The 12676-nt window shown below is 34.5% G+C and overlaps 1 long non-coding RNA gene across 1 annotated transcript; it reads left to right on the top strand.

Moving 5' to 3' along the window:
- The first annotated feature begins 213 nt into the window (after positions 1 to 213).
- On the top strand, positions 214 to 8423 carry LOC131424365 (uncharacterized). The gene is made up of 3 exons (XR_009227240.1): positions 214 to 369; positions 6217 to 6404; positions 6630 to 8423. It is a non-coding gene; the product is annotated as an uncharacterized LOC131424365 (long non-coding RNA).
- The last annotated feature ends 4253 nt before the right edge of the window (positions 8424 to 12676 follow it).

Genomic DNA, 12676 nt, shown 5'->3' with positions numbered 1-12676 from the left:
CTAAAGCATAGTAGAATCTCAAATACGTGACAGAGCTATTTACTAAAAATAGAAATGGCTCCAGCTGAATTATCAGAGAGGCAATAAGTCAGAATATTCTTAGAGTTCACACATACCATATGACCTACGCAAAGGAGAAGTTTAAAAATAGAAATTTGGCTCAAGAGAGACAAACAATTCCCAGAGCATTCATTTATGACCTCAGTATGGAAGGGAATAAAAACTACCTTCCTTCCTGTTTTAGTTAGGGTTTTCAATGTTGAGATCAAAATTCTCAAAAAAGAACAACTTACAAGAGGAAAACTTGGGGGCTCATGGTTTCAGAGGTTTCAATCCACAGATGGCCAACTCCATTGCTCTGGGTCCAAGGTGAGGCAGTGCATCATAGGGGAAGGGTCCAGAAAAGGAAAATTGCTTAGAGCAGGCAGAGAAGGGTGGGGAAAAGGGGCATGGGGAAGATGCACTCTTGCAGGGCACACTCCCAAGTGTCCTACTTCTTCCAGTAGGAAGTCCATTCAAACTATGAAGAACTGATTAGATTACAGCTGCCATAATAAAATAACTTTACCTGTGAATATTCCTGCATTAATGAGAGTTTGGGGGAAATCCTCACACCTAAACCATGATTTCCATACTTTTTTGTTTTGTATATGAGTACATAGGTGTCCACATGCATGCCTGCATGCTTGAAAATGTGTTTATGCATGTTTACTTTTTTTAGGTTTTATTTTAGCTTGCACAGATCGAATAAAAAATAACTGATAAATTTCATAGAGATTGTTTTGTTTTCTGAGGGCTATAAAATTATATTAAAGAGCAACAATGACAATGTTTATATCCAGTCAAATAAAGAGAACCTCTTGCCAGTGACAGAAATATTCTTTCAGATGAAGCATCTGAAAGTATTCCTATTTTTAAGCATGATTTGTTACTATGCCATTTACAGTATTACAGAACATTAACTATGAGGCAAGTTAACATGACTTAATATTAAGAACTACTTTTATGTTTTATGTATAGGAGTAAAATCATAATAATTGAAATTAATGAAATATAATCCAGATATGCTTTTTGATCATTAGATATTACATATGTATTAAAAATATGAAAGAATATTCTTTTGAATATTGGTAGTAGATTCACAAATCCACTAAATTAAAACAGTTTTCACTGTTCAGTTTCCCATGTGTGTTTATTTGCCTAATTAATTTTATTTACTCAAGTGTACACTGAGTGTGACTTGTTGAAAATTAGAGACACACATTTTTGTTTCTGAGAGTGTAGGTCCTAGGAAATCACATTAATACAACCATATCAAACCCCACTCAGAAAAGATTGTCTTGGGAATATATTGTTATTTGGAAGGACTAGAAGGTCAAGAATTCTGCAAATATTCCTATGAATGTAGAGAAAAATAAAACATATTGCCTGATCACAGAAAGTGTTGGCATAACTACAACCATCTTCCTTACCCCACCCCAACTTTGTGAATACTATTCTTATTCTCAGGAGATAGAGACTTGATGGTCTTTGTTCTCTCCTTAAGAGAAAAAAAAAGTTGCTGTTCTCTGTACTTAAAAACAAAATCAGGTGATGCTTGATATGCCAGTAGCAAGGGCTAAACCTTCCCCTAAGGGTCCGTTATGATCCTGGCCTACAAGTGGTAATGTTCAAGGGGGAGTTGCTGCTGCTCTTCCTCTCTCCTTTTTCTTCTCCCTTCCTCCCTCCACTCTCTCTCTCTCTCTGCCCAGAGCGGCCCATCTGAGGGCCTGACAATAAATTGGCCTATGCCTCTATCTTTGGTGTGCCTGTGTGATCAGTCCTACAACACTTTTCTTGCAGAAAAACTTCAGTATAGTCTTTTGAAAACAAAATATATGCTCAATAAGCATTTTCAGGTCAAGAACAAAAGAGGACCACCTTGGAAATTCTCTCTTAGATGAGCCTTAGATTTTATATTGTTAGAGCTGAATTTATTTTCAAAAGCTTCCTATGGGCATTTATCAGCAAAGATATAACTTAAGCTATCATAATTTGTAAAACCCCTAAAATAGTATTTGCAGAGGCTGAATTTCTAAATGAAGAATGATAACTATGAAAGACTAAAGTTCAGCTTAAATTTTGTAGAAAGTATATCAGTCTTGATTATAACAAAAACCACTTTCAAAGAAACATTTAGAGGATCATCATTCTTAAAAACAAAACAAAACAAAACAAAAAACCCAGGTAGCTTCTACACAGAGAAGTTAACACTGTTTAAAGACAAACTTAAGCACAAAATGTAAGGAGTTCATTTGAGCAGACATTGATTCATTGGGCAGCACCAGAACAGGAGTGGCTGGGCTCCAATGAAGGAATGCAAGGGAAAAGTTTCACAAAGTTCATGGAAGCAAGACCAAGAATATAACTGATTAAGGTGGAGTAATAGCCTTACAAATTTCCTGGAGAGGTTAATTGACAATTTCTAATTGGTGAAGTTCCTGGTAAGAGGTTAGTTGGCAGTTTCTAATTGATACTGCTTAAGTTTCATTTGTCTAGGATGCTATGATTTACATTGAGTTGGGTTTCCTGTTTCAGCTTCCCCAGTATCTGGGATTACAAATGTGTTTCCCTACACCTGGCCTCAATTAATTATTTTTAAACAACACGGTACCACAAGTTTTCAGTGGTTTACTCATTTAATTTGGGACATTTAAAAATAGTTAACAGTACTCAACGTCTCCATACATTTGCCTTTTAAACTAGGTTACTGCTATGAGATTGATATTACGCTATGTGTTATTTTGTATTTGATGTGTCCTTCTCTCTTTGCAGAATTCTTTCTAGTAACTCTGGAACGTACTTTACTAGAATTAGTAATACTTGGAAATGAAGTCTTTTCTGTTTGGGGTTAGCTATGTGACTTTATTCCTTTGAAATTTGTTTTCAAAGTTTAAAGTTTATTGCTTTGTACCCAAATGTAATAATAATCTCAGTGAAAAATTGTTAGAAACCGGTTTTGTTAAATCTTTCATAATTTTAATATTTAAACAGAACAAGTTCATTGTAATGCTGATGATGGCTAGTGCTTTATAATAAAGAATTCACTGGTATTTGACTCTGGTTCCTGGAAGGGGCTTTTAAAACTTTGCCACTTCCACAGTGTTAGGAGTGTCGTGGTTATTCATAAGTTCTGGGACTGCATGAGTTCATTGCAAATTGGGGAACTCCTGGTGGGCTTCTAGAAAACTTCAGGATGTTGTTGGTCACCAGAAAGACCAACCACATAATTATAAGTTGGGGATTTTGAGGTAGCCTGCCTATTGTTTAGGGATAGAGGAGATTTAGATCAATCACAAAGCCAATGATTTAATCAATCATGTGTATGTAATGAAACTGCAATTAAAAGTCTGGACAACAAACCTCAGGGGAGCTTTGCGGTTGGTGAACATATAAAATCCAATATTAATATCTCACTTTAATTCAGGAGAGTAATTATGTAGGGGGAAGCTTTGAACTTCTATGTTCAGGACTCTTACAGACCATATCTTCTGCATCTATGCATTTGATTATTTCAGATCTTTATCCATTTCAATAAAAATGTGAGCACAAGTAGATCACTTTGCAAAGTTAAATAAAATCCAAATAAAAATCTTAGATATAAAAATAAAAAGCTTGAGGTTAAAAACAAACAAGCAAAAAACACTGGATAAGATTCAGAATGGAACAGACAATCTAGAGAAAAAGACATAGCAACACAAATTATCCAAAAGGAAACAGTATGAAAAAGATGAGAAAAAAAAACACCCACAAAATCAGTGAGCTCTTTCAGCAGCCTCATGTAATTGGAGTTAGTGAAAGAGGAGAGAGAGAAGAGAGAGAAAAAAATATTTGAAGAAATAATAGCAAAAAGCCCAAAGTTGATTTTTTTTATTAGTTGCTCAAGACAATACAATGATCTTGCATATCATATATTTGATTTAAATGGGGTATGAATTCTTATTTTTCCACGTGTACAGATTGCAGGATCACATTGGTTATACAGCCACGTTTATACATACAGCCATACTAGTGTCTATTGTACTCTACTATCCTTCCTATCCCCCCTCACTTCCCCTCCCCTCCCATCACCTCTCTCTACTCAATCTACTATGACATATTTCTCTCTCTCTTTTTTTTCTTCCCCCTCACACCATCTTATATGTAATTTTGTATAACAATGAGGGTCTCCTTCCATCTTCCACGCAATTTCCCTTCTCCCTCCCATTCCCTCCCACCTCTCGTCCCTGTTTAGTGGTAACCTTCTTCTCATGCTCTTCCTCCCTACTCTGTTTTGAGTCATGCCCCTTATATCAAAGAAGACATTCAGCATTTGTTTTTTAGGGATTGGCTAACTTAATCTGCTCTAATGCCATCCATTTCCCTGCAAATGTCATGATTTTGTTATTTTTTAGTGCTGAGTAATATTCCATTGTGAATAAATGCCACATTTTTTTTATCCATTCATCTATTGAAGGGCATATGGGTTGGTTCCACAGTCTAGCTATTGTGAATTGTGCTGCTATGAACATTTATGTAGCTGTGTCCCTGTAGTATGCTCTTTTCAGTTTTTTGGGGTATAGTCTGAGAAGGGGAATAGCTGGGTCAAATTGTGGTTCCATTCCCAGCTTTCCAAGGAATCTTCATACTGCTTTCAAAATTGGCTGCACCAATTTGCAGTCTTACCAGCAATGTACAAGTGTACCCTTTTCCTTGTATCCTCGCCAGCACTTGTTATTGTTTGACTTCATAATGGCTGCCATTCTTACTGGAGATGGTATCTTAGAGTAGTTTTAATTTGCATTTCTCTGATTGTTAGAGATGATGAGCATTTTTTCATGTATTTTTTGATTGATTGTATATCCTCCTCTGAGACGTGTCTGCTCAGATCCTTGGTCCATTTGTTGATTGGGTTATTTATTTTCTTGTTGTTTGATTTTTTGAGTTATTTGTATACCCTAGAGATTAGAACTCTATCTGAAGTGTGAGGGGTAAAAATTTGTTCCCAGGATGTAGGCTCCCTATTTACCTCTCTTATTATTTCTCTTGCTGAGAAAAAACTTTTTGATTTGAATATGTCCCATTTGTTGATTCTTGATTTTAACTCTGGTGCTGTAGGTGTCCTATAAAGGAATTTGGGGCCTGATCCCATGAGACAGAGTTGATTTTTTAAAAATAAAAAATATAATCCTATAACTGAAAGAGCTCAGCAAATTCTAGCATGAGAATTATGAAAAAAACTACATCAAGGCGCACTATAATTAGAGATTAGATTATGATGTTAATTGTGAAAAAAATGATCTATATATTCAAAATAATTTTAATAGAGTCCAGCTAGATAACTAGAAACCAGTAAGATAAAAATTTACTGTTGAAAGGCAAAGAAACCAGAATAGCCAAAATGGCTGTGAAAAAGAAAAAAAAAATTGAGGATGTTGAATCTGATTTCAAAAGTTACTGTAAACTATAGCAAGGAGAGAGTCTGTCACTAGCAAAATCACAGAGCACAAATTCTACAAGATTATACAAATATTCAGTCAGTTGACTTTTGACCAAAGTACAAATATGATTCCACATTGAAAACAGATTTTTTTGTCAAATGACAAAACTATTGAAAACTCATATATAAGTAAATGTATTGCTTCCATTCCTCATACCTCACACAAAATTTAACTCAAACTTTACCTTGAACCTATAAAAAAACTACAGCGACAAACCTAAGACTATAGAATTTATAGGAGAAAACAAAAGCAGCAAATCTTTATAACCATGAGATTCAGGCAAAAATGAGTGAAATACAACCCACAAAGTATAATCTATACAAGAGTAATTGATCTTTTTTAAAAATTAAGAAAATCTGTTAAATAACAGAAACAAATTAGTAGGAGAATTAATAAACAATGCATAGATTGAGAAAAATATTTGTAAGTGAATCAGATATTCTTACATCCAGAGTATAACTATAAGTAGATGAAAATGTTAAGTTTTATTACAGTTGTGATATCAATGATAAAAATAATTTGAAAGCTGCAACTCTCATACACTGATGGTAGTAATGCAAAGTGTCAGTCATTTTGGAATATATGCTAGTAGTTTCTTAAAAATTTAGATGGGCTTATCATACAACTCAATGATACAGTTCTTAGGCATTACACAAATATACTTAAACAAAATGTGCAATTTTTTTTTTTTTTACAGTGGCTTTGTAATCATCCAAGCTGGAAACAACCCAAATGTCTTTCAACTGGCATATGAATGAACTGTGATGCATTCAAACAATGAAATACTACTCAATAACCTAAGAAAGAATAAACAGGTGATGCATAGAACAACATGGATGAATCTCAAATATACCATTCTAAGTGAGAGAAGCCAGTTCCAGAAAAGTAAATACTCTATGATTCTTTTTGTATGACATGCTGAAAAAGGCCAATAGAAATTTATACATTTAACTCTAGTTGTAAGAATTATATTTTACGAAGTGAAATCAAAATAATACAGAGGAAAACAAATTGCAAAGATGATAATATTAATGATAACCACCTTAGAATTATGTAACATTGTTTGGTTTACAAAGGCATTTTATTTTTATTTTCTCATTTTCTCCTCAGGCCCCTGGGGATTTGTATAAATCTGAGTCCTGATTAACAGAAATCGACTCTAATTTACAAGTTTCTTCCATTGCTTCATTTCATTGCATATCTCAATGACAGTGATATTTAGTAACATCATCAATAAATATGGAATTATCGCTGTTATAAAATATCTTTTCCTCCCTTTTACAACAAGTAAGGAGAAAATATATAGCACATTAAAAGCAAAAGTTGTCATTGCACTTTGACTAAAATGCAAAAAAATCACACACACACACACACACCACCACCACCACCACCACCACCACCAAATTTAGTAATGCTGTCCGAAGCAAGTATTAAAACTTGGGAAATGTAGTGAATAAAGCTAGATGGAAAATAAAGAGTCATATGTTTTTTAAAGTCTATACATATGATCTAACCTCTGACTGTCCTATTCCCTTAAGCCACATGCCTTGTAATATATTTTTACAATGTCAGAGTTTCAATATCATGTGGATTATTAGAATTTGTATCTACAGCAACCCAAATGTTTGAGACCATACCCAAAGAAATAATAAGAAGAGAATGAAGGGAGGTCATATTTATAACCAGTCTGGTTTTTAGCTATTCTAAGTTCCTTTGGTTGTAAATTTTAACCCTGCTCTTGAGTTTTTAATTCATCTATACATTTAGAATACAGTCCCACAATAAACAAATCCTGAGATATATTATATGTGTATATGTCTTGCATTTTTTCAAATAAATTACACAAATGGATTTCTAGAAAAACCTTGAAAGATGCATGAATATATACATATACATGAATATAAATAGCACCGGCACACTGCTACATTTGTGTTGAATGTGTTTACATCTATTTTTTCCATAAGCATCTATGGGATTTCCATGATGATGTTGTTTTAAGGATAATAGGAAGCAAACACTTTCTGGTGATGCAATTAAATCACCAAGCATAAAGATATCTAAACATATCAACTGACAACACAGCGCTGCTACGAGGTAACTGCTCCAACATCTGCGACACTGAAGTTAATCATGACTCCAGCAAGAACATCCTCCATGTGCTGCATAAGAGAGACACTAATTAATCATTAAGTGGCCTTACATCATACAGGCCTGCTGCTTCTGTTTCAAATCAACTGAAGTGGTGCAGAGCAGCAGTAGCAGGAGCAACAGCAGCAGCTCCAAATATTAAACATGAAAGAGAAAGTGTGGATTACTGAAACTCTGAGAGGAAGGTAGTTTGCAACTGATACTTGAATTGTTTAATAAATAAGCACCCAACCTCACTTTACTGATTGATGGACTGTACTGGCCACTTGCCAGAAGCATTTTCTAATTTACACTAATGGGAGGTAAATTTTCCCTGATTGTGGAGGTGTGAGTTCTTGAGACTTCCCACCTTACATCATGAAGGAATACAATATGATAGATGCGGTATTTTCCAGCCTTTACAGTTGAGGGTATAGTCCATTATTTGAGGGATTCACACATTCTCTACCCTCAGAAATATTTTATTGGTTCTCAGAAATATTTAACTAGATTAGTCAAACTCTCAGGATGATCTCATTTTATGTGCCCATTGTGAGAGATTTAGAAAATGTAGAAGAGATCACAGATCAAAATAAAAATTTCTAATAGCCACCAACCAAAGGAACCCATTGTTAAAATGTGTGTGTGTATGTGTGTGTGTGTGTGTGTGTGTGTTCTTCCTGTCACAGGAATAGCTAACCTTTACTGAGAGCTTACAGTGTGCCGGCCACTCTTCCAAGCACTTCATACATATACTCAGTCCTCACAATAATCCAATATGATAGGTACGGCCTTAGTCCATTTTCCTTGTTGCCATTACAAAATATCCAAAGTTAGATATTTTATGAGGAAAAGATATTTAGCTCCCAGTTATGTGGCTGAATGTCCAAGATTAAGCAGTGCCATAGGTTCAACCACTGGTGACAGCCCCCTTGGCTACTTCATGATACCATGGATGGCATCATGGAAAGAGAACATCCAAGAGGGAGAGGTCACATAGGAAGAAGGAATGCAAGGAATGATTCAGGAACCAGACTTGCTCTCAAAGTAACTAACTTGGGTCCTCTAAAAGCTACATCAAGGATATAACTCACAATTACCTAATTAATTCACACTAACTATGCCCCTCCTACTAAGGTTCCTCATTATAATACTGTCAAAAACATGAACCTTTGTGGATGCAATCAAACCATAACTAAAAGATAGCAGACATTGTTATTATTATTACTATTATTATTGATAGCAGGTAAACTGAGGAACTGAGAAGCTTAGTAATTTCTCCATGTACATATATTACATGGCAGAACTTGAATTTTAAATCCCACAGGCATACCTTGCTGTGGAAATTCTCATAAAAATATATGTTTACATGCCACTGATAGAATTACCTCAAGCAATGTCAAGGTGAATAGGACCAGAAATCAAGTATTTCTCAGCACTCTCCTATCCATGTATCCACAAGAAGCCTATGATTACTTAAAGTGGTTCATTGAATCAAGCCTCTTTAATATTTTTTGCTTCTCTTTGCTAGGAAAGAACAAAATCTCTGTTCTATATCTTAGTCATAGCTGCCTCCTGGGAAATTGTATCAACTTTACCAGATTTCAACAATATCTTTGGTTATCCTTAAGTGCACCCATGATTTTTGTCCTTGGAAATTGTAATTATAATTAGAAAATACTATTAATATCGTTAAACAATACTTTGAGTGGAAGAAGTCAGATAAAAATATCATGCATACTCCATAATTCCATTTATATAAAATTCAAGAAAATGCAAACCAATCTACAGTGAAATAATGACAATCACTCATTTCTTGGAGAAGGGATGGAAAGGGCAAGTGTGGGAAAGAGACTAAAAAGTAGTATGGGAGTCTTTGGGGGATGATGGACATATTGTCATCTTGACTGTAATGATGGTTTCACACATATATACGTACGTCAAAATTCATACTATACACTGAAAATTTGTGCAGTTTGTGGTATTTTCATTATATGTAAACATATTTTGTTTTAATGCTTGAAAGTCAGAATTCATTGGTTTCTTGTTTTGTTCCTGTTACTTTGACCATATTGCCTATATTACACAGTACTTTTTTTTACTTCTTCTTCTGTCTGGGTTATTGTTTCTCTGCTAATGCCTTTCAACATGCTTCAGGCAAGTTTACTGTAAAATTCATGAAAATTAACTTTCAGATGTCTCATTTGAAGTTCTTTCCAAAGAACTATACATAATTTGAATTTATAATTTTATATTACTGTTGCTCATTAGTTTGCATAATATTACATAAGCTTCAGAGCCCACAAATCCTAGATTGCCTCCTGACTGAATTTCTCTTGAGTATTGTTATAAGTAATTAAATCATTGAGTTAAGGAAGTAGTGGTGTTCTATTTTATAAAATAATGCCAAGTTTTTTTTCAAGGTGGTTGTTCCAATTTTAAACACCTCCCAGTGAGATGAAAACGTGTCTGAGATCTCATTGCTCCATATCTTTTCAGCATTTGACATTTCCGTACTCCGTTTCAACCTATGTCTGATAAATATTTGGATCCTCCATAGATTTGTTTTTATAGTCTACTGTTTCTATTTATTTTGAGGAATAGGATTTTCTCTCCTTTTATGTATTTAGAGTAAAAGACATTGCCTATGAAAATTTGTAGATAATATGAGGTCCCACATACTTTTGAATTCTTCCAAATAGGGTTCAACTTATCTTTTGCACACAATCAGTCCAGGAGAAGTGTGGCATTGGGAAGAGAGATTTGTGGGGGGTTTTATAAGGGCACTCACACAATTCCATTTGTGAAGGCTCTACCCTTATAACCAAATCACATCACAAAGTCCCCACCTACAAATACCAATTGTATTGAGGATTAAGACATGTTTTGGGAGACACAAACATGCAGCCTATGACAGGTACCAAGAACTATATCATAAATTACACTAGTATCTCAGGGTATGAAAGGTTTCAAAACTGACTTTCACTAGTTAAGAGGACTGGATAATTTCCACATCTTCTTTATTTCTAACATGCAGAACTTTATCACAAAGATAGCACTGCCTCTAATTTTGCTAATTTTTCAATTTTTATCTTCCTTGCCTAGCTCAATTCTACTCAACTTCTCATCTTCTGATGTCTGCTTAAAATACAATAGATGTCTTTAATAGAAATCTACCCAAAATGTACACTCAACTCTGGTTATTTTCTTTTCTAGGATATTGACCAGTAATTCTTCATTGTCTTGTTACCTAATTTTGTGTTAATTTGAATGTTTTTGTCCCCTCCTCCTATTGTTCTTAGAGAATAGGTCTGAATTAGGTAGTCTATTAGTAAAGGAAGATAAATTCTCATTAGTATTTTTTCAAGTAATGTTTTAAATTAAATTATCATACTTAGCATGATTAATTTTTACAAAGTGAATACACTTGTATAACCACATCAGAAAATAAAATGTTTCCTACACTTGAGAAATTCCCCTCATGATTTCTGTGTCCCTATCCACCAAGGTAACCACTGTCCGGACTTTTAATACTATAGATTAGTTTTGCCTGTTTTTGAAATTTTTAGCTCAGGGCAAAATATGATTAAGAGAAAACCTGACATTCTCAAGGTAACTCTTTATATCAGGAGAGACAGATACAAAGGCAGAAAGCAGAATAGAATTGATCTGAGAATTATGGCTGGGAAAGTACTGGAAGGTATTACTAGGATGCAGAATGGACTAGAATCATAAATATAACAAACCTATTATATTTTTTAGAAAATTGACCTGTCAAATAATACATACGTCTGGACTAAACAAGTCTATAAGCACCCCAAACAGAACCCTCATACAAAATGAAGTGCGTTTGTTTCCCAATTAGCTTATTTCCTCCTAATGTTCATTTTAGATGTAGCCAAAGAGGATAAATGAACAGAAACAATATGTTGCAATAGAATCAGAAACTATGAAGAACAGGGGACTAGTAGCAAAGGAGAAAAATTTGATTTCATTTAAGGAACATTTCCCACAACACCACACACACACACATACACACACACGCATACACACACACACACACAATATCTATCTACTGGGACTTGAGACATAATAATGTTCCAGAAACTATATTGTACCCCTCATCCTTCTTCTTCCCACATAGTAATACTTATTGTAGATCTTGTCTTTGTATTACCACTATGTAATACAAAGACAAGATCTCTTGAATGGATGGAAAATCTTTTTTTGGAGCTCATTGTTTTTCTAGACCTAAAGATGCCAATTCCAAACTGTGTATGGAAAACAGTGCAGGTCATCTGGGGATCCTAGAGTCTGAACTCAGAATGTCAGCTACAATTGATTGGATTCATTTGGAAAGTGTTTAGTATGTCATAAGTGTAGAAAGAGCAAAGGAATATTGTGTGACCAGAGGAGTTGAATGTAGTATATCAGGAGAGATGAATAGTTCTTAACAAAATTTCATCCCGGTTTTTGTAGCCCTTTAGAATTCAGATGGGGCCATATTCCTAGATTCGTCCAGTGGCACATAGATGTGAGTGATATATACCTAAAAAAGCTATTTTCTCCCTTGTTGAGGTGACCCAGTAAGCTCCTTTGGTATAGTTGAAATATGTTGTATATATGTAAAACAGCCAAGTCTCTATCAGCCTGAGTCTCTAAAGGAACTCCACAATGTACACTTTCTATTTTTTTAAGACACTGAGATTTTGAAATTATATGTCACTGAAGTGCCTATCATTAGCCTATCATTTCTAGCACAGAGATGTTATAAAATATCTCTCATGGCTATTTCCTAAAGTTCACTTATCCAAGACATTTGAGACCCAATCATCTCCTTGGCATGGGAGGTCTGGAATGAGGTGAAAGTGAAAGCATATGTAATATGGATATCTTTCAAAGAAAGGGGAGATGAAACTATCTTTATTCACAGTTTATACCTCCTGAGAAATTGGCCAATAAAATACAAAGTGAATTAGAGGAAGAAAAAAATGTACTCATCACCAGGCAGCAAAATTCTGCCTTTTTAA

This window comes from Marmota monax, unplaced genomic scaffold (assembly GCF_021218885.2).
Source record: "Marmota monax isolate L192 unplaced genomic scaffold, Marmota_monax_Labrador192_F-V1.1 WCK01_AAM20220418_F8-fsc00030, whole genome shotgun sequence".
In the NCBI taxonomy this organism is placed as follows: Eukaryota; Metazoa; Chordata; class Mammalia; order Rodentia; family Sciuridae; genus Marmota; species Marmota monax.
This window is presented reverse-complemented; position numbering and strand designations above follow the sequence as displayed.